Genomic DNA, 21,444 nt, shown 5'->3' with positions numbered 1-21,444 from the left:
AATCTTTGTACAAATTATGCTCGTCATTGAAATTGCAAGGCCCTTATCATTGTGGTGGATCTGTGAGGCTCACTCTCCAACGCCAGGATATTCTTCGTCAGGAGATGATCCTCAACTGAATGAAGTGTTCTCGATGGCTTATGAAAATGTTCCATACATCTGACGCCTTGTACACTCCCGCATGTAGCGCAGGACCCCTTGAGGTAAAGAGCAGCGTTATGTTCGAAATTTGATGTTGTTTTGAACATGTCTACCAGTTTTTATTGATGTGTGAACTTCAACTCACGAACTATTATCTTCCTTGTCACTCAGTTGCTTCACATCATTTAGAAAAATGCTGGGAATTATGTTACTTGCTTCGAAAGTAGATTATGTCACGCACATTGAACTGCAGTTGCCATAGTTGTGCCCACTCACTTAATCTGTCTATGTGCCATTGGTTACTTATCACTGCCATTTGTCGCATTACAGCAGCACCACCACAGTGTCCACATGACAACTGAATATGAAAAACTCTGTGATGGTTGATTGAAGCCAGTAATAAATATGATGAAGTGTAGGTCCCTGCATTTCTCACAATTCATGCCGCTGCTCACAAATGAGCCGATTGTCGAATGGAGCCTATTTCTTCTGTCAATCTTGCAGGTGGAAACCATTCTGTGACAGCAATGCGCTGTGCAGGCGAGTGCACGACAGAAGGTATTGCAAAGCCTGGAGGGGGGAGCGATTCGTATCAGACAGTGATGTTCGCAGATTGGGTATGCTGCGTTAGAGCCTGGATAGCTCAGTCGGTAGAGCATCAGACTTTGAATCTGAGGGTCCAGGGTTCAAGTCCCTGTTCGGGCGTTGTGTTTAAAGCATGACTTTTAATTTCCATGTTCGTGCAGCCTGATAAAACACAAACTGACAAGGTCAGACCATCTTGCCTTCCTCAGAAAACGATCTGCTGAAAATCCACAGCTTGCAATCATGACAGCTCGATTTCCACGAGCACAGTCGTTCCCTGTTTTACTATAGGTGTCCATATTTCTACCTCTGTTTATCTGATGGGCTGATTTTGCTGCTGCAAGTCCGACGACAAATCTGATCATTTTGCCTGTTGTTTGTGATTTGCCCAAGGGAGGAAATATTGAGCGCCCGTATTGAGCGTCTCAATTCATTTTAACTTTTACATACATTGGCTTGATTGCTCGTCAATCTTTCACAATCAATCTTTGTACAAATTATGCTCGTCATTGAAATTGCAAGGCCCTTATCATTGTGGTGGATCTGTGAGGCTCACTCTCCAACGCCAGGATATTCTTCGTCAGGAGATGATCCTCAACTGAATGAAGTGTTCTCGATGGCTTATGAAAATGTTCCATACATCTGACGCCTTGTACACTCCCGCATGTAGCGCAGGACCCCTTGAGGTAAAGAGCAGCGTTATGTTCGAAATTTGATGTTGTTTTGAACATGTCTACCAGTTTTTATTGATGTGTGAACTTCAACTCACGAACTATTATCCTTCTTGTCACTCAGTTGCTTCACATCATTTAGAAAAATGCTGGGAATTATGTTACTTGCTTCGAAAGTAGATTATGTCACGCACATTGAACTGCAGTTGCCATAGTTGTGCCCACTCACTTAATCTGTCTATGTGCCATTGGTTACTTATCACTGCCATTTGTCGCATTACAGCAGCACCACCACAGTGTCCACATGACAACTGAATATGAAAAACTCTGTGATGGTTGATTGAAGCCAGTAATAAATATGATGAAGTGTAGGTCCCTGCATTTCTCACAATTCATGCCGCTGCTCACAAATGAGCCGATTGTCGAATGGAGCCTATTTCTTCTGTCAATCTTGCAGGTGGAAACCATTCTGTGACAGCAATGCGCTGTGCAGGCGAGTGCACGACAGAAGGTATTGCAAAGCCTGGAGGGGGAACGATTCGTATCAGACAGTGATGTTCGCAGATTGGGTATGCTGCGTTAGAGCCTGGATAGCTCAGTCGGTAGAGCATCAGACTTTTAATCTGAGGGTCCAGGGTTCAAGTCCCTGTTCGGGCGTTGTGTTTAAAGCACGACTTTTAATTTCCACGTTCGTGCAGCCTGATAAAACACAAACTGACAAGGTCAGACCATCTTGCCTTCCTCAGAAAACGAACTGCTGAAAATCCACAGCTTGCAATCATGAGAGCTCGATTTCCACGAGCATAGTCGTTCCCTGTTTTACTATAGGTGTCCATATTTCTACCTCTGTTTATCTGATGGGCTGATTTTGCTGCTGCAAGTCCGACGACAAATCTGATCATTTTGCCTCTTGTTTGTGATTTGCCCAAGGGAGGAAATATTGAGCGCCCGTATTGAGCGTCTCAATTCATTTTTACTTTTACATACATTGGCTTGATTGCTCTTCAATCTTTCACAATCAATCGTTGTACAAATTATGCTCGTCATTGAAATTGCAAGGCCCTTATCATTGTGGTGGATCTGTGAGGCTCACTCTCCAACGCCAGGATATTCTTCGTCAGGAGATGATCCTCAACTGAATGAAGTGTTCTCGATGGCTTATGAAAATGTACCATACATCTGACGCCTTGTACACTCCCGCATGTAGCGCAGGACCCCTTGAGGTAAAGAGCAGCGTTATGTTCGAAATTTGATGTTGTTTTGAACATGTCTACCAGTTTTTATTGATGTGTGAACTTCAACTCACGAACTATTATCCTCCTTGTCACTCAGTTGCTTCACATCATTCAGAAAAATGCTGGGAATTATGTTACTTGCTTCGAAAGTAGATTATGTCACGCACATTGAACTGCAGTTGCCATAGTTGTGCCCACTCACTTAATCTGTCTATGTGCCATTGGTTACTTATCACTGCCATTTGTCGCATTACAGCAGCACCACCACAGTGTCCACATGACAACTGAATATGAAAAACTCTGTGATGGTTGATTGAAGCCAGTAATAAATATGATGAAGTGTAGGTCCCTGCATTTCTCACAATTCATGCCGCTGCTCACAAATGAGCCGATTGTCGAATGGAGCCTATTTCTTCTGTCAATCTTGCAGGTGGAAACCATTCTGTGACAGCAATGCACTGTGCAGGCGAGTGCACGACAGAAGGTATTGCAAAGCCTGGAGGGGGAACGATTCGTATCAGACAGTGATGTTCGCAGATTGGGTATGCTGCGTTAGAGCCTGGATAGCTCAGTCGGTAGAGCATCAGACTTTTAATCTGAGGGTCCAGGGTTCAAGTCCCTGTTCGGGCGTTGTGTTTAAAGCACCACTTTTAATTTCCACGTTCGTGCAGCCTGATAAAACACAAACTGACAAGGTCAGACCATCTTGCCTTCCTCATAAAACGAACTGCTGAAAATCCACAGCTTGCAATCATGAGAGTTCGATTTCCACGAGCACAGTCGTTCCCTGTTTTACTATAGGTGTCCATATTTCTACCTCTGTTTATCTGATGGGCTGATTTTGCTGCTGCAAGTCCGACGACAAATCTGATCATTTTGCCTGTTGTTTGTGATTTGCCCAAGGGAGGAAATATTGAGCGCCCGTATTGAGCGTCTCAATTCATTTTAACTTTTACATACATTGGCTTGATTGCTCGTCAATCTTTCACAATCAATCTTTGTACAAATTATGCTCGTCATTGAAATTGCAAGGCCCTTATCATTGTGGTGGATCTGTGAGGCTCACTCTCCAACGCCAGGATATTCTTCGTCAGGAGATGATCCTCAACTGAATGAAGTGTTCTCGATGGCTTATGAAAATGTTCCATACATCTGACGCCTTGTACACTCCCGCATGTAGCGCAGGACCCCTTGAGGTAAAGAGCAGCGTTATGTTCGAAATTTGATGTTGTTTTGAACATGTCTACCAGTTTTTATTGATGTGTGAACTTCAACTCACGAACTATTATCCTCCTTGTCACTCAGTTGCTTCACATCATTTAGAAAAATGCTGGGAATTATGTTACTTGCTTCGAAAGTAGATTATGTCACGCACATTGAACTGCAGTTGCCATAGTTGTGCCCACTCACTTAATCTGTCTATGTGCCATTGGTTACTTATCACTGCCATTTGTCGCATTACAGCAGCACCACCACAGTGTCCACATGACAACTGAATATGAAAAACTCTGTGATGGTTGATTGAAGCCAGTAATAAATATGATGAAGTGTAGGTCCCTGCATTTCTCACAATTCATGCCGCTGCTCACAAATGAGCCGATTGTCGAATGGAGCCTATTTCTTCTGTCAATCTTGCAGGTGGAAACCATTCTGTGACAGCAATGCACTGTGCAGGCGAGTGCACGACAGAAGGTATTGCAAAGCCTGGAGGGGGAACGATTCGTATCAGACAGTGATGTTCGCAGATTGGGTATGCTGCGTTAGAGCCTGGATAGCTCAGTCGGTAGAGCATCAGACTTTTAATCTGAGGGTCCAGGGTTCAAGTCCCTGTTCGGGCGTTGTGTTTAAAGCATGACTTTTAATTTCCACGTTCGTGCAGCCTGATAAAACACAAACTGACAAGGTCAGACCATCTTGCCTTCCTCAGAAAACGATCTGCTGAAAATCCACAGCTTGCAATCATGAGAGCTCGATTTCCACGAGCATAGTCGTTCCCTGTTTTACGAGAGGTGTCCATATTTCTACCTCTGTTTATCTGATGGGCTGATTTTGCTGCTGCAAGTCCGACGACAAATCTGATCATTTTGCCTCTTGTTTGTGATTTGCCCAAGGGAGGAAATATTGAGCGCCCGTATTGAGCGTCTCAATTCATTTTTAATTTTACATACATTGGCTTGATTGCTCGTCAATCTTTCACAATCAATCGTTGTACAAATTATGCTCGTCATTGAAATTGCAAGGCCCTTATCATTGTGGTGGATCTGTGAGGCTCACTCTCCAACGCCAGGATATTCTTCGTCAGGAGATGATCCTCAACTGAATGAAGTGTTCTCGATGGCTTATTTAAATGTTCCATACATCTGACGCCTTGTACACTCCCGCATGTAGCGCAGGACCCCTTGAGGTAAAGAGCAGCGTTATGTTCGAAATTTGATGTTGTTTTGAACATGTCTACCAGTTTTTATTGATGTGTGAACTTCAACTCACGAACTATTATCCTCCTTGTCACTCAGTTGCTTCACATCATTCAGAAAAATGCTGGGAATTATGTTACTTGCTTCGAAAGTAGATTATGTCACGCACATTGAACTGCAGTTGCCATAGTTGTGCCCACTCACTTAATCTGTCTATGTGCCATTGGTTACTTATCACTGCCATTTGTCGCATTACAGCAGCACCACCACAGTGTCCACATGACAACTGAATATGAAAAATTCTGTGATGGTTGATTGAAGCCAGTAATAAATATGATGAAGTGTAGGTCCCTGCATTTCTCACAATTCATGCCGCTGCTCACAAATGAGCCGATTGTCGAATGGAGCCTATTTCTTCTGTCAATCTTGCAGGTGGAAACCATTCTGTGACAGCAATGCACTGTGCAGGCGAGTGCACGACAGAAGGTATTGCAAAGCCTGGAGGGGGAACGATTCGTATCAGACAGTGATGTTCGCAGATTGGGTATGCTGCGTTAGAGCCTGGATAGCTCAGTCGGTAGAGCATCAGACTTTGAATCTGAGGGTCCAGGGTTCAAGTCCCTGTTCGGGCGTTGTGTTTAAAGCACGACTTTTAATTTCCACGTTCTTGCAGCCTGATAAAACACAAACTGACAAGGTCAGACCATCTTGCCTTCCTCAGAAAACGATCTGCTGAAAATCCACAGCTTGCAATCATGAGAGCTCGATTTCCACGAGCATAGTCGTTCCCTGTTTTACTATAGGTGTCCATATTTCTACCTCTGTTTATCTGATGGGCTGATTTTGCTGCTGCAAGTCCGACGACAAATCTGATCATTTTGCCTCTTGTTTGTGATTTGCCCAAGGGAGGAAATATTGAGTGCCCGTATTGAGCGTCTCAATTCATTTTAACTTTTACATACATTGGCTTGATTGCTCGTCAATCTTTCACAATCAATCTTTGTACAAATTATGCTCGTCATTGAAATTGCAAGGCCCTTATCATTGTGGTGGATCTGTGAGGCTCACTCTCCAACGCCAGGATATTCTTCGTCAGGAGATGATCCTCAACTGAATGAAGTGTTCTCGATGGCTTATGAAAATGTTCCATACATCTGACGCCTTGTACACTCCCGCATGTAGCGCAGGACCCCTTGAGGTAAAGAGCAGCGTTATGTTCGAAATTTGATGTTGTTTTGAACATGTCTACCAGTTTTTATTGATGTGTGAACTTCAACTCACGAACTATTATCTTCCTTGTCACTCAGTTGCTTCACATCATTTAGAAAAATGCTGGGAATTATGTTACTTGCTTCGAAAGTAGATTATGTCACGCACATTGAACTGCAGTTGCCATAGTTGTGCCCACTCACTTAATCTGTCTATGTGCCATTGGTTACTTATCACTGCCATTTGTCGCATTACAGCAGCACCACCACAGTGTCCACATGACAACTGAATATGAAAAACTCTGTGATGGTTGATTGAAGCCAGTAATAAATATGATGAAGTGTAGGTCCCTGCATTTCTCACAATTCATGCTGCTGCTCACAAATGAGCCGATTGTCGAATGGAGCCTATTTCTTCTGTCAATCTTGCAGGTGGAAACCATTCTGTGACAGCAATGCGCTGTGCAGGCGAGTGCACGACAGAAGGTATTGCAAAGCCTGGAGGGGGGAGCGATTCGTATCAGACAGTGATGTTCGCAGATTGGGTATGCTGCGTTAGAGCCTGGATAGCTCAGTCGGTAGAGCATCAGACTTTGAATCTGAGGGTCCAGGGTTCAAGTCCCTGTTCGGGCGTTGTGTTTAAAGCATGACTTTTAATTTCCACGTTCGTGCAGCCTGATAAAACACAAACTGACATGGTCAGACCATCTTGCCTTCCTCAGAAAACGATCTGCTGAAAATCCACAGCTTGCAATCATGACAGCTCGATTTCCACGAGCACAGTCGTTCCCTGTTTTACTATAGGTGTCCATATTTCTACCTCTGTTTATCTGATGGGCTGATTTTGCTGCTGCAAGTCCGACGACAAATCTGATCATTTTGCCTGTTGTTTGTGATTTGCCCAAGGGAGGAAATATTGAGCGCCCGTATTGAGCGTCTCAATTCATTTTTACTTTTACATACATTGGCTTGATTGCTCGTCAATCTTTCACAATCAATCTTTGTACAAATTATGCTCGTCATTGAAATTGCAAGGCCCTTATCATTGTGGTGGATCTGTGAGGCTCACTCTCCAACGCCAGGATATTCTTCGTCAGGAGATGATCCTCAACTGAATGAAGTGTTCTCGATGGCTTATGAAAATGTTCCATACATCTGACGCCTTGTACACTCCCGCATGTAGCGCAGGACCCCTTGAGGTAAAGAGCAGCGTTATGTTCGAAATTTGATGTTGTTTTGAACATGTCTACCAGTTTTTATTGATGTGTGAACTTCAACTCACGAACTATTATCCTCCTTGTCACTCAGTTGCTTCACATCATTTAGAAAAATGCTGGGAATTATGTTACTTGCTTCGAAAGTAGATTATGTCACGCACATTGAACTGCAGTTGCCATAGTTGTGCCCACTCACTTAATCTGTCTATGTGCCATTGGTTACTTATCACTGCCATTTGTCGCATTACAGCAGCACCACCACAGTGTCCACATGACAACTGAATATGAAAAACTCTGTGATGGTTGATTGAAGCCAGTAATAAATATGATGAAGTGTAGGTCCCTGCATTTCTCACAATTCATGCCGCTGCTCACAAATGAGCCGATTGTCGAATGGAGCCTATTTCTTCTGTCAATCTTGCAGGTGGAAACCATTCTGTGACAGCAATGCACTGTGCAGGCGAGTGCACGACAGAAGGTATTGCAAAGCCTGGAGGGGGAACGATTCGTATCAGACAGTGATGTTCGCAGATTGGGTATGCTGCGTTAGAGCCTGGATAGCTCAGTCGGTAGAGCATCAGACTTTTAATCTGAGGGTCCAGGGTTCAAGTCCCTGTTCGGGCGTTGTGTTTAAAGCATGACTTTTAATTTCCACGTTCGTGCAGCCTGATAAAACACAAACTGACAAGGTCAGACCATCTTGCCTTCCTCAGAAAACGATCTGCTGAAAATCCACAGCTTGCAATCATGAGAGCTCGATTTCCACGAGCATAGTCGTTCCCTGTTTTACGAGAGGTGTCCATATTTCTACCTCTGTTTATCTGATGGGCTGATTTTGCTGCTGCAAGTCCGACGACAAATCTGATCATTTTGCCTCTTGTTTGTGATTTGCCCAAGGGAGGAAATATTGAGCGCCCGTATTGAGCGTCTCAATTCATTTTTAATTTTACATACATTGGCTTGATTGCTCGTCAATCTTTCACAATCAATCGTTGTACAAATTATGCTCGTCATTGAAATTGCAAGGCCCTTATCATTGTGGTGGATCTGTGAGGCTCACTCTCCAACGCCAGGATATTCTTCGTCAGGAGATGATCCTCAACTGAATGAAGTGTTCTCGATGGCTTATTTAAATGTTCCATACATCTGACGCCTTGTACACTCCCGCATGTAGCGCAGGACCCCTTGAGGTAAAGAGCAGCGTTATGTTCGAAATTTGATGTTGTTTTGAACATGTCTACCAGTTTTTATTGATGTGTGAACTTCAACTCACGAACTATTATCCTCCTTGTCACTCAGTTGCTTCACATCATTCAGAAAAATGCTGGGAATTATGTTACTTGCTTCGAAAGTAGATTATGTCACGCACATTGAACTGCAGTTGCCATAGTTGTGCCCACTCACTTAATCTGTCTATGTGCCATTGGTTACTTATCACTGCCATTTGTCGCATTACAGCAGCACCACCACAGTGTCCACATGACAACTGAATATGAAAAATTCTGTGATGGTTGATTGAAGCCAGTAATAAATATGATGAAGTGTAGGTCCCTGCATTTCTCACAATTCATGCCGCTGCTCACAAATGAGCCGATTGTCGAATGGAGCCTATTTCTTCTGTCAATCTTGCAGGTGGAAACCATTCTGTGACAGCAATGCACTGTGCAGGCGAGTGCACGACAGAAGGTATTGCAAAGCCTGGAGGGGGAACGATTCGTATCAGACAGTGATGTTCGCAGATTGGGTATGCTGCGTTAGAGCCTGGATAGCTCAGTCGGTAGAGCATCAGACTTTGAATCTGAGGGTCCAGGGTTCAAGTCCCTGTTCGGGCGTTGTGTTTAAAGCACGACTTTTAATTTCCACGTTCTTGCAGCCTGATAAAACACAAACTGACAAGGTCAGACCATCTTGCCTTCCTCAGAAAACGATCTGCTGAAAATCCACAGCTTGCAATCATGAGAGCTCGATTTCCACGAGCATAGTCGTTCCCTGTTTTACTATAGGTGTCCATATTTCTACCTCTGTTTATCTGATGGGCTGATTTTGCTGCTGCAAGTCCGACGACAAATCTGATCATTTTGCCTCTTGTTTGTGATTTGCCCAAGGGAGGAAATATTGAGTGCCCGTATTGAGCGTCTCAATTCATTTTAACTTTTACATACATTGGCTTGATTGCTCGTCAATCTTTCACAATCAATCTTTGTACAAATTATGCTCGTCATTGAAATTGCAAGGCCCTTATCATTGTGGTGGATCTGTGAGGCTCACTCTCCAACGCCAGGATATTCTTCGTCAGGAGATGATCCTCAACTGAATGAAGTGTTCTCGATGGCTTATGAAAATGTTCCATACATCTGACGCCTTGTACACTCCCGCATGTAGCGCAGGACCCCTTGAGGTAAAGAGCAGCGTTATGTTCGAAATTTGATGTTGTTTTGAACATGTCTACCAGTTTTTATTGATGTGTGAACTTCAACTCACGAACTATTATCTTCCTTGTCACTCAGTTGCTTCACATCATTTAGAAAAATGCTGGGAATTATGTTACTTGCTTCGAAAGTAGATTATGTCACGCACATTGAACTGCAGTTGCCATAGTTGTGCCCACTCACTTAATCTGTCTATGTGCCATTGGTTACTTATCACTGCCATTTGTCGCATTACAGCAGCACCACCACAGTGTCCACATGACAACTGAATATGAAAAACTCTGTGATGGTTGATTGAAGCCAGTAATAAATATGATGAAGTGTAGGTCCCTGCATTTCTCACAATTCATGCTGCTGCTCACAAATGAGCCGATTGTCGAATGGAGCCTATTTCTTCTGTCAATCTTGCAGGTGGAAACCATTCTGTGACAGCAATGCGCTGTGCAGGCGAGTGCACGACAGAAGGTATTGCAAAGCCTGGAGGGGGGAGCGATTCGTATCAGACAGTGATGTTCGCAGATTGGGTATGCTGCGTTAGAGCCTGGATAGCTCAGTCGGTAGAGCATCAGACTTTGAATCTGAGGGTCCAGGGTTCAAGTCCCTGTTCGGGCGTTGTGTTTAAAGCATGACTTTTAATTTCCACGTTCGTGCAGCCTGATAAAACACAAACTGACATGGTCAGACCATCTTGCCTTCCTCAGAAAACGATCTGCTGAAAATCCACAGCTTGCAATCATGACAGCTCGATTTCCACGAGCACAGTCGTTCCCTGTTTTACTATAGGTGTCCATATTTCTACCTCTGTTTATCTGATGGGCTGATTTTGCTGCTGCAAGTCCGACGACAAATCTGATCATTTTGCCTGTTGTTTGTGATTTGCCCAAGGGAGGAAATATTGAGCGCCCGTATTGAGCGTCTCAATTCATTTTTACTTTTACATACATTGGCTTGATTGCTCGTCAATCTTTCACAATCAATCTTTGTACAAATTATGCTCGTCATTGAAATTGCAAGGCCCTTATCATTGTGGTGGATCTGTGAGGCTCACTCTCCAACGCCAGGATATTCTTCGTCAGGAGATGATCCTCAACTGAATGAAGTGTTCTCGATGGCTTATGAAAATGTTCCATACATCTGACGCCTTGTACACTCCCGCATGTAGCGCAGGACCCCTTGAGGTAAAGAGCAGCGTTATGTTCGAAATTTGATGTTGTTTTGAACATGTCTACCAGTTTTTATTGATGTGTGAACTTCAACTCACGAACTATTATCTTCCTTGTCACTCAGTTGCTTCACATCATTTAGAAAAATGCTGGGAATTATGTTACTTGCTTCGAAAGTAGATTATGTCACGCACATTGAACTGCAGTTGCCATAGTTGTGCCCACTCACTTAATCTGTCTATGTGCCATTGGTTACTTATCACTGCCATTTGTCGCATTACAGCAGCACCACCACAGTGTCCACATGACAACTGAATATGAAAAACTCTGTGATGGTTGATTGAAGCCAGTAATAAATATGATGAAGTGTAGGTCCCTGCATTTCTCACAATTCATGCCGCTGCTCACAAATGAGCCGATTGTCGAATGGAGCCTATTTCTTCTGTCAATCTTGCAGGTGGAAACCATTCTGTGACAGCAATGCGCTGTGCAGGCGAGTGCACGACAGAAGGTATTGCAAAGCCTGGAGGGGGGAGCGATTCGTATCAGACAGTGATGTTCGCAGATTGGGTATGCTGCGTTAGAGCCTGGATAGCTCAGTCGGTAGAGCATCAGACTTTGAATCTGAGGGTCCAGGGTTCAAGTCCCTGTTCGGGCGTTGTGTTTAAAGCATGACTTTTAATTTCCATGTTCGTGCAGCCTGATAAAACACAAACTGACAAGGTCAGACCATCTTGCCTTCCTCAGAAAACGATCTGCTGAAAATCCACAGCTTGCAATCATGACAGCTCGATTTCCACGAGCACAGTCGTTCCCTGTTTTACTATAGGTGTCCATATTTCTACCTCTGTTTATCTGATGGGCTGATTTTGCTGCTGCAAGTCCGACGACAAATCTGATCATTTTGCCTGTTGTTTGTGATTTGCCCAAGGGAGGAAATATTGAGCGCCCGTATTGAGCGTCTCAATTCATTTTAACTTTTACATACATTGGCTTGATTGCTCGTCAATCTTTCACAATCAATCTTTGTACAAATTATGCTCGTCATTGAAATTGCAAGGCCCTTATCATTGTGGTGGATCTGTGAGGCTCACTCTCCAACGCCAGGATATTCTTCGTCAGGAGATGATCCTCAACTGAATGAAGTGTTCTCGATGGCTTATGAAAATGTTCCATACATCTGACGCCTTGTACACTCCCGCATGTAGCGCAGGACCCCTTGAGGTAAAGAGCAGCGTTATGTTCGAAATTTGATGTTGTTTTGAACATGTCTACCAGTTTTTATTGATGTGTGAACTTCAACTCACGAACTATTATCCTTCTTGTCACTCAGTTGCTTCACATCATTTAGAAAAATGCTGGGAATTATGTTACTTGCTTCGAAAGTAGATTATGTCACGCACATTGAACTGCAGTTGCCATAGTTGTGCCCACTCACTTAATCTGTCTATGTGCCATTGGTTACTTATCACTGCCATTTGTCGCATTACAGCAGCACCACCACAGTGTCCACATGACAACTGAATATGAAAAACTCTGTGATGGTTGATTGAAGCCAGTAATAAATATGATGAAGTGTAGGTCCCTGCATTTCTCACAATTCATGCCGCTGCTCACAAATGAGCCGATTGTCGAATGGAGCCTATTTCTTCTGTCAATCTTGCAGGTGGAAACCATTCTGTGACAGCAATGCGCTGTGCAGGCGAGTGCACGACAGAAGGTATTGCAAAGCCTGGAGGGGGAACGATTCGTATCAGACAGTGATGTTCGCAGATTGGGTATGCTGCGTTAGAGCCTGGATAGCTCAGTCGGTAGAGCATCAGACTTTTAATCTGAGGGTCCAGGGTTCAAGTCCCTGTTCGGGCGTTGTGTTTAAAGCACGACTTTTAATTTCCACGTTCGTGCAGCCTGATAAAACACAAACTGACAAGGTCAGACCATCTTGCCTTCCTCAGAAAACGAACTGCTGAAAATCCACAGCTTGCAATCATGAGAGCTCGATTTACACGAGCATAGTCGTTCCCTGTTTTACTAAAGGTGTCCATATTTCTACCTCTGTTTATCTGATGGGCTGATTTTGCTGCTGCAAGTCCGACGACAAATCTGATCATTTTGCCTGTTGTTTGTGATTTGCCCAAGGGAGGAAATATTGAGCGCCCGTATTGAGCGTCTCAATTCATTTTTACTTTTACATACATTGGCTTGATTGCTCGTCAATCTTTCACAATCAATCTTTGTACAAATTATGCTCGTCATTGAAATTGCAAGGCCCTTATCATTGTGGTGGATCTGTGAGGCTCACTCTCCAACGCCAGGATATTCTTCGTCAGGAGATGATCCTCAACTGAATGAAGTGTTCTCGATGGCTTATGAAAATGTTCCATACATCTGACGCCTTGTACACTCCCGCATGTAGCGCAGGACCCCTTGAGGTAAAGAGCAGCGTTATGTTCGAAATTTGATGTTGTTTTGAACATGTCTACCAGTTTTTATTGATGTGTGAACTTCAACTCACGAACTATTATCCTTCTTGTCACTCAGTTGCTTCACATCATTTAGAAAAATGCTGGGAATTATGTTACTTGCTTCGAAAGTAGATTATGTCACGCACATTGAACTGCAGTTGCCATAGTTGTGCCCACTCACTTAATCTGTCTATGTGCCATTGGTTACTTATCACTGCCATTTGTCGCATTACAGCAGCACCACCACAGTGTCCACATGACAACTGAATATGAAAAACTCTGTGATGGTTGATTGAAGCCAGTAATAAATATGATGAAGTGTAGGTCCCTGCATTTCTCACAATTCATGCCGCTGCTCACAAATGAGCCGATTGTCGAATGGAGCCTATTTCTTCTGTCAATCTTGCAGGTGGAAACCATTCTGTGACAGCAATGCGCTGTGCAGGCGAGTGCACGACAGAAGGTATTGCAAAGCCTGGAGGGGGGAGCGATTCGTATCAGACAGTGATGTTCGCAGATTGGGTGCGTTGCGTTAGAGCCTGGATAGCTCAGTCGGTAGAGCATCAGACTTTTAATCTGAGGGTCCAGGGTTCAAGTCCCTGTTTGGGCGTTGTGTTTAAAGCACGACTTTTAATTTCCACGTTCGTGCAGCCTGATAAAACACAAACTGACAAGGTCAGACCATCTTGCCTTCCTCAGAAAACGATCTGCTGAAAATCCACAGCTTGCAATCATGAGAGCTCGATTTCCACGAGCATAGTCGTTCCCTGTTTTACTATAGGTGTCCATATTTCTACCTCTGTTTATCTGATGGGCTGATTTTGCTGCTGCAAGTCCGACGACAAATCTGATCATTTTGCCTGTTGTTTGTGATTTGCCCAAGGGAGGAAATATTGAGCGCCCGTATTGAGCGTCTCAATTCATTTTTACTTTTACATACATTGGCTTGATTGCTCGTCAATCTTTCACAATCAATCTTTGTACAAATTATGCTCGTCATTGAAATTGCAAGGCCCTTATCATTGTGGTGGATCTGTGAGGCTCACTCTCCAACGCCAGGATATTCTTCGTCAGGAGATGATCCTCAACTGAATGAAGTGTTCTCGATGGCTTATGAAAATGTTCCATACATCTGACGCCTTGTACACTCCCGCATGTAGCGCAGGACCCCTTGAGGTAAAGAGCAGCGTTATGTTCGAAATTTGATGTTGTTTTGAACATGTCTACCAGTTTTTATTGATGTGTGAACTTCAACTCACGAACTATTATCCTTCTTGTCACTCAGTTGCTTCACATCATTTAGAAAAATGCTGGGAATTATGTTACTTGCTTCGAAAGTAGATTATGTCACGCACATTGAACTGCAGTTGCCATAGTTGTGCCCACTCACTTAATCTGTCTATGTGCCATTGGTTACTTATCACTGCCATTTGTCGCATTACAGCAGCACCACCACAGTGTCCACATGACAACTGAATATGAAAAACTCTGTGATGGTTGATTGAAGCCAGTAATAAATATGATGAAGTGTAGGTCCCTGCATTTCTCACAATTCATGCCGCTGCTCACAAATGAGCCGATTGTCGAATGGAGCCTATTTCTTCTGTCAATCTTGCAGGTGGAAACCATTCTGTGACAGCAATGCGCTGTGCAGGCGAGTGCACGACAGAAGGTATTGCAAAGCCTGGAGGGGGAACGATTCGTGTCAGACAGTGATGGTCGCAGATTGGGTATGCTGCGTTAAAGCCTGGATAGCTCAGTCGGTAGAGCATCAGACTTTTAATCTGAGGGTCCAGGGTTCAAGTCCCTGTTCGGGCGTTGTGTTTAAAGCACGACTTTTAATTTCCACGTTCGTGCAGCCTGATAAAACACAAACTGACAAGGTCAGACCATCTTGCCTTCCTCAGAAAACGATCTGCTGAAAATCCACAGCTTGCAATCATGAGAGCTCGATTTCCACGAGCATAGTCGTTCCCTGTTTTACTATAGGTGTCCATATTTCTACCTCTGTTTATCTGATGGGCTGATTTTGCTGCTGCAAGTCCGACGACAAATCTGATCATTTTGCCTGTTGTTTGTGATTTGCCCAAGGGAGGAAATATTGAGCGCCCGTATTGAGAATCTCAATTCATTTTTACTTTTACATACATTGGCTTGATTGCTCGTCAATCTTTCACAATCAATCTTTGTACAAATTATGCTCGTCATTGAAATTGCAAGGCCCTTATCATTGTGGTGGATCTGTGAGGCTCAATCTCCAACGCCAGGATATTCTTCGTCAGGAGATGATCCTCAACTGAATGAAGTGTTCTCGATGGCTTATGAAAATGTTCCATACATCTGACGCCTTGTACACTCCCGCATGTAGCGCAGGACCCCTTGAGGTAAAGAGCAGCGTTATGTTCGAAATTTGATGTTGTTTTGAACATGTCTACCAGTTTTTATTGATGTGTGAACTTCAACTCACGAACTATTATCCTCCTTGTCACTCAGTTGCTTCACATCATTTAGAAAAATGCTGGGAATTATGTTACTTGCTTCGAAAGTAGATTATGTCACGCACATTGAACTGCAGTTGCCATAGTTGTGCCCACTCACTTAATCTGTCTATGTGCCATTGGTTACTTATCACTGCCATTTGTCGCATTACAGCAGCACCACCACAGTGTCCACATGACAACTGAATATGAAAAACTCTGTGATGGTTGATTGAAGCCAGTAATAAATATGATGAAGTGTAGGTCCCTGCATTTCTCACAATTCATGCCGCTGCTCACAAATGAGCCGATTGTCGAATGGAGCCTATTTCTTCTGTCAATCTTGCAGGTGGAAACCATTCTGTGACAGCAATGCGCTGTGCAGGCGAGTGCACGACAGAAGGTATTGCAAAGCCTGGAGGGGGGAGCGATTCGTATCAGACAGTGATGTTCGCAGATTGGGTATGCTGCGTTAGAGCCTGGATAGCTCAGTCGGTAGAGCATCAGACTTTGAATCTGAGGGTCCAGGGTTCAAGTCCCTGTTCGGGCGTTGTGTTTAAAGCATGACTTTTAATTTCCACGTTCGTGCAGCCTGATAAAACACAAACTGACAAGGTCAGACATTCTTGCCTTCCTCAGAAAACGATCTGCTGAAAATCCACAGCTTGCAATCATGAGAGCTCGATTTCCACGAGCATAGTCGTTCCCTGTTTTACTAAAGGTGTCCATATTTCTACCTCTGTTTATCTGATGGGCTGATTTTGCTGCTGCAAGTCCGACGACAAATCTGATCATTTTGCCTCTTGTTTGTGATTTGCCCAAGGGAGGAAATATTGAGCGCCCGTATTGAGCGTCTCAATTCATTTTTACTTTTACATACATTGGCTTGATTGCTCGTCAATCTTTCACAATCAATCTTTGTACAAATTATGCTCGTCATTGAAATTGCAAGGCCCTTATCATTGTGGTGGATCTGTGAGGCTCACTCTCCAACGCCAGGATATTCTTCGTCAGGAGATGATCCTCAACTGAATGAAGTGTTCTCGATGGCTTATGAAAATGTTCCATACATCTGACGCCTTGTACACTCCCGCATGTAGCGCAGGATCCCTTGAGGTAAAGAGCAGCGTTATGTTCGAAATTTGATGTTGTTTTGAACATGTCTACCAGTTTTTATTGATGTGTGAACTTCAACTCACGAACTATTATCCTCCTTGTCACTCAGTTGCTTCACATCATTTAGAAAAATGCTGGGAATTATGTTACTTGCTTCGAAGGTAGATTATGTCACGCACATTGAACTGCAGTTGCCATAGTTGTGCCCACTCACTTAATCTGTCTATGTGCCATTGGTTACTTATCACTGCCATTTGTCGCATTACAGCAGCACCACCACAGTGTCCACATGACAACTGAATATGAAAAACTCTGTGATGGTTGATTGAAGCCAGTAATAAATATGATGAAGTGTAGGTCCCTGCATTTCTCACAATTCATGCCGCTGCTCACAAATGAGCCGATTGTCGAATGGAGCCTATTTCTTCTGTCAATCTTGCAGGTGGAAACCATTCTGTGACAGCAATGCGCTGTGCAGGCGAGTGCACGACAGAAGGTATTGCAAAGCCTGGAGGGGGGAGCGATTCGTATCAGACAGTGATGTTCGCAGATTGGGTGCGTTGCATTAGAGCCTGGATAGCTCAGTCGGTAGAGCATCAGACTTTTAATCTGAGGGTCCAGGGTTCAAGTCCCTGTTCGGGCGTTGTGTTTAAAGCATGACTTTTAATTTCCACGTTCGTGCAGCCTGATAAAACACAAACTGACAAGGTCAGACCATCTTGCCTTCCTCAGAAAACGATCTGCTGAAAATCCACAGCTTGCAATCATGACAGCTCGATTTCCACGAGCATAGTCGTTCCCTGTTTTACTATAGGTGTCCATATTTCTACCTCTGTTTATCTGATGGGCTGATTTTGCTGCTGCAAGTCCGACGACAAATCTGATCATTTTGCCTCTTGTTTGTGATTTGCCCAAGGGAGGAAATATTGAGCGCCCGTATTGAGCGTCTCAATTCATTTTAACTTTTACATACATTGGCTTGATTGCTCGTCAATCTTTCACAATCAATCTTTGTACAAATTATGCTCGTCATTGAAATTGCAAAGCCCTTATCATTGTGGTGGATCTGTGAGGCTCACTCTCCAACGCCAGGATATTCTTCGTCAGGAGATGATCCTCAACTGAATGAAGTGTTCTCGATGGCTTATGAAAATGTTCCATACATCTGACACCTTGTACACTCCCGCATGTAGCGCAGGACCCCTTGAGGTAAAGAGCAGCGTTATGTTCGAAATTTGATGTTGTTTTGAACATGTCTACCAGTTTTTATTGATGTGTGAACTTCAACTCACGAACTATTATCCTCCTTGTCACTCAGTTGCTTCACATCATTCAGAAAAATGCTGGGAATTATGTTACTTGCTTCGAAAGTAGATTATGTCACGCACATTGAACTGCAGTTGCCATAGTTGTGCCCACTCACTTAATCTGTCTATGTGCCATTGGTTACTTATCACTGCCATTTGTAGCATTACAGCAGCACCACCACCGTGTCCACATGACAACTGAATATGAAAAACTCTGTGATGGTTGATTGAAGCCAGTAATAAATATGATGAAGTGTAGGTCCCTGCATTTCTCACAATTCATGCCGCTGCTCACAAATGAGCCGATTGTCGAATGGAGCCTATTTCTTCTGTCAATCTTGCAGGTGGAAACCATTCTGTGACAGCAATGCGCTGTGCAGGCGAGTGCACGACAGAAGGTATTGCAAAGCCTGGAGGGGGGAGCGATTCGTATCAGACAGTGATGTTCGCAGATTGGGTATGCTGCGTTAGAGCCTGGATAGCTCAGTCGGTAGAGCATCAGACTTTTAATCTGAGGGTCCAGGGTTCAAGTCCCTGTTCGGGCGTTGTGTTTAAAGCACGACTTTTAATTTCCACGTTCGTGCAGCCTGATAAAACACAAACTGACAAGGTCAGACCATCTTGCCTTCCTCAGAAAACGATCTGCTGAAAATCCACAGCTTGCAATCATGAGAGCTCGATTTCCACGAGCATAGTCGTTCCATGTTTTACTAAAGGTGTCCATATTTCTACCTCTGTTTATCTGATGGGCTGATTTTGCTGCTGCAAGTCCGACGACAAATCTGATCATTTTGCCTGTTGTTTGTGATTTGCCCAAGGGAGGAAATATTGAGCGCCCGTATTGAGCGTCTCAATTCATTTTTACTTTTACATACATTGGCTTGATTGCTCGTCAATCTTTCACAATCAATCTTTGTACAAATTATGCTCGTCATTGAAATTGCAAGGCCCTTATCATTGTGGTGGATCTGTGAGGCTCACTCTCCAACGCCAGGATATTCTTCGTCAGGAGATGATCCTCAACTGAATGAAGTGTTCTCGATGGCTTATGAAAATGTTCCATACATCTGACGCCTTGTACACTCCCGCATGTAGCGCAGGATCCCTTGAGGTAAAGAGCAGCGTTATGTTCGAAATTTGATGTTGTTTTGAACATGTCTACCAGTTTTTATTGATGTGTGAACTTCAACTCACGAACTATTATCTTCCTTGTCACTCAGTTGCTTCACATCATTTAGAAAAATGCTGGGAATTATGTTACTTGCTTCGAAAGTAGATTATGTCACGCACATTGAACTGCAGTTGCCATAGTTGTGCCCACTCACTTAATCTGTCTATGTGCCATTGGTTACTTATCACTGCCATTTGTCGCATTACAGCAGCACCACCACAGTGTCCACATGACAACTGAATATGAAAAACTCTGTGATGGTTGATTGAAGCCAGTAATAAATATGATGAAGTGTAGGTCCCTGCATTTCTCACAATTCATGCCGCTGCTCACAAATGAGCCGATTGTCGAATGGAGCCTATTTCTTCTGTCAATCTTGCAGGTGGAAACCATTCTGTGACAGCAATGCGCTGTGCAGGCGAGTGCACGACAGAAGGTATTGCAAAGCCTGGAGGGGGGAGCGATTCGTATCAGACAGTGATGTTCGCAGATTGGGTGCGTTGCGTTAGAGCCTGGATAGCTCAGTCGGTAGAGCATCAGACTTTTAATCTGAGGGTCCAGGGTTCAAGTCCCTGTTTGGGCGTTGTGTTTAAAGCAAGACTTTTAATTTCCACGTTCGTGCAGCCTGATAAAACACAAACTGACAAGGTCAGACCATCTTGCCTTCCTCAGAAAACGAACTGCTGAAAATCCACAGCTTGCAATCATGAGAGCTCGATTTCCACGAGCATAGTCGTTCCCTGTTTTACTATAGGTGTCCATATTTCTACCTCTGTTTATCTGATGGGCTGATTTTGCTGCTGCAAGTCCGACGACAAATCTGATCATTTTGCCTCTTGTTTGTGATTTGCCCAAGGGAGGAAATATTGAGCGCCCGTATTGAGCGTCTCAATTCATTTTTACTTTTACATACATTGGCTTGATTGCTCGTCAATCTTTCACAATCAATCTTTGTACAAATTATGCTCGTCATTGAAATTGCAAGGCCCTTATCATTGTGGTGGATCTGTGAGGCTCACTCTCCAACGCCAGGATATTCTTCGTCAGGAGATGATCCTCAACTGAATGAAGTGTTCTCGATGGCTTATGAAAATGTTCCATACATCTGACGCCTTGTACACTCCCGCATGTAGCGCAGGACCCCTTGAGGTAAAGAGCAGCGTTATGTTCGAAATTTGATGTTGTTTTGAACATGTCTACCAGTTTTTATTGATGTGTGAACTTCAACTCACGAACTATTATCCTCCTTGTCACTCAGTTGCTTCACATCATTCAGAAAAATGCTGGGAATTATGTTACTTGCTTCGAAAGTAGATTATGTCACGCACATTGAACTGCAGTTGCCATAGTTGTGCCCACTCACTTAATCTGTCTATGTGCCATTGGTTACTTATCACTGCCATTTGTAGCATTACAGCAGCACCACCACCGTGTCCACATGACAACTGAATATGAAAAACTCTGTGATGGTTGATTGAAGCCAGTAATAAATATGATGAAGTGTAGGTCCCTGCATTTCTCACAATTCATGCCGCTGCTCACAAATGAGCCGATTGTCGAATGGAGCCTATTTCTTCTGTCAATCTTGCAGGTGGAAACCATTCTGTGACAGCAATGCGCTGTGCAGGCGAGTGCACGACAGAAGGTATTGCAAAGCCTGGAGGGGGGAGCGATTCGTATCAGACAGTGATGTTCGCAGATTGGGTATGCTGCGTTAGAGCCTGGATAGCTCAGTCGGTAGAGCATCAGACTTTTAATCTGAGGGTCCAGCGTTCAAGTCCCTGTTCGGGCGTTGTGTTTAAAGCACGACTTTTAATTTCCACGTTCGTGCAGCCTGATAAAACA

At 43.8% G+C, this 21,444-nt stretch overlaps 18 non-coding genes across 18 annotated transcripts; all 18 read left to right on the top strand.

Annotated features, from left to right (window-relative positions):
* The first annotated feature begins 773 nt into the window (after window positions 1–773).
* Window positions 774–846, top strand: trnaq-uug (transfer RNA glutamine (anticodon UUG)). Its single transcript has one exon. It is a non-coding gene; the product is annotated as a tRNA-Gln (tRNA).
* Window positions 847–1,981: 1,135 nt separating this feature from the next.
* trnak-uuu (transfer RNA lysine (anticodon UUU)) lies at window positions 1,982–2,054 on the top strand. Its single transcript has one exon. It is a non-coding gene; the product is annotated as a tRNA-Lys (tRNA).
* A 1,135-nt stretch (window positions 2,055–3,189) lies between these two features.
* On the top strand, window positions 3,190–3,262 carry trnak-uuu (transfer RNA lysine (anticodon UUU)). Its single transcript has one exon. It is a non-coding gene; the product is annotated as a tRNA-Lys (tRNA).
* A 1,135-nt stretch (window positions 3,263–4,397) lies between these two features.
* trnak-uuu (transfer RNA lysine (anticodon UUU)) lies at window positions 4,398–4,470 on the top strand. Its single transcript has one exon. It is a non-coding gene; the product is annotated as a tRNA-Lys (tRNA).
* Window positions 4,471–5,605: 1,135 nt separating this feature from the next.
* trnaq-uug (transfer RNA glutamine (anticodon UUG)) lies at window positions 5,606–5,678 on the top strand. Its single transcript has one exon. It is a non-coding gene; the product is annotated as a tRNA-Gln (tRNA).
* A 1,136-nt stretch (window positions 5,679–6,814) lies between these two features.
* On the top strand, window positions 6,815–6,887 carry trnaq-uug (transfer RNA glutamine (anticodon UUG)). The gene has a single exon. It is a non-coding gene; the product is annotated as a tRNA-Gln (tRNA).
* Window positions 6,888–8,022: 1,135 nt separating this feature from the next.
* Window positions 8,023–8,095, top strand: trnak-uuu (transfer RNA lysine (anticodon UUU)). Its single transcript has one exon. It is a non-coding gene; the product is annotated as a tRNA-Lys (tRNA).
* A 1,135-nt stretch (window positions 8,096–9,230) lies between these two features.
* Window positions 9,231–9,303, top strand: trnaq-uug (transfer RNA glutamine (anticodon UUG)). Its single transcript has one exon. It is a non-coding gene; the product is annotated as a tRNA-Gln (tRNA).
* A 1,136-nt stretch (window positions 9,304–10,439) lies between these two features.
* On the top strand, window positions 10,440–10,512 carry trnaq-uug (transfer RNA glutamine (anticodon UUG)). The gene has a single exon. It is a non-coding gene; the product is annotated as a tRNA-Gln (tRNA).
* A 1,136-nt stretch (window positions 10,513–11,648) lies between these two features.
* Window positions 11,649–11,721, top strand: trnaq-uug (transfer RNA glutamine (anticodon UUG)). The gene has a single exon. It is a non-coding gene; the product is annotated as a tRNA-Gln (tRNA).
* A 1,135-nt stretch (window positions 11,722–12,856) lies between these two features.
* Window positions 12,857–12,929, top strand: trnak-uuu (transfer RNA lysine (anticodon UUU)). Its single transcript has one exon. It is a non-coding gene; the product is annotated as a tRNA-Lys (tRNA).
* Window positions 12,930–14,065: 1,136 nt separating this feature from the next.
* Window positions 14,066–14,138, top strand: trnak-uuu (transfer RNA lysine (anticodon UUU)). Its single transcript has one exon. It is a non-coding gene; the product is annotated as a tRNA-Lys (tRNA).
* A 1,135-nt stretch (window positions 14,139–15,273) lies between these two features.
* trnak-uuu (transfer RNA lysine (anticodon UUU)) lies at window positions 15,274–15,346 on the top strand. The gene has a single exon. It is a non-coding gene; the product is annotated as a tRNA-Lys (tRNA).
* A 1,136-nt stretch (window positions 15,347–16,482) lies between these two features.
* Window positions 16,483–16,555, top strand: trnaq-uug (transfer RNA glutamine (anticodon UUG)). The gene has a single exon. It is a non-coding gene; the product is annotated as a tRNA-Gln (tRNA).
* Window positions 16,556–17,691: 1,136 nt separating this feature from the next.
* On the top strand, window positions 17,692–17,764 carry trnak-uuu (transfer RNA lysine (anticodon UUU)). Its single transcript has one exon. It is a non-coding gene; the product is annotated as a tRNA-Lys (tRNA).
* Window positions 17,765–18,900: 1,136 nt separating this feature from the next.
* Window positions 18,901–18,973, top strand: trnak-uuu (transfer RNA lysine (anticodon UUU)). The gene has a single exon. It is a non-coding gene; the product is annotated as a tRNA-Lys (tRNA).
* Window positions 18,974–20,109: 1,136 nt separating this feature from the next.
* On the top strand, window positions 20,110–20,182 carry trnak-uuu (transfer RNA lysine (anticodon UUU)). The gene has a single exon. It is a non-coding gene; the product is annotated as a tRNA-Lys (tRNA).
* Window positions 20,183–21,318: 1,136 nt separating this feature from the next.
* On the top strand, window positions 21,319–21,391 carry trnak-uuu (transfer RNA lysine (anticodon UUU)). The gene has a single exon. It is a non-coding gene; the product is annotated as a tRNA-Lys (tRNA).
* The last annotated feature ends 53 nt before the right edge of the window (window positions 21,392–21,444 follow it).

This window comes from Pristiophorus japonicus, chromosome 3 (genome assembly GCF_044704955.1).
Source record: "Pristiophorus japonicus isolate sPriJap1 chromosome 3, sPriJap1.hap1, whole genome shotgun sequence".
Taxonomy (NCBI): Eukaryota; Metazoa; Chordata; class Chondrichthyes; family Pristiophoridae; genus Pristiophorus; species Pristiophorus japonicus.
The sequence above is the reverse complement of the archived record's forward strand: the minus strand, read 5'-3'. Positions and strand labels throughout refer to the sequence as shown.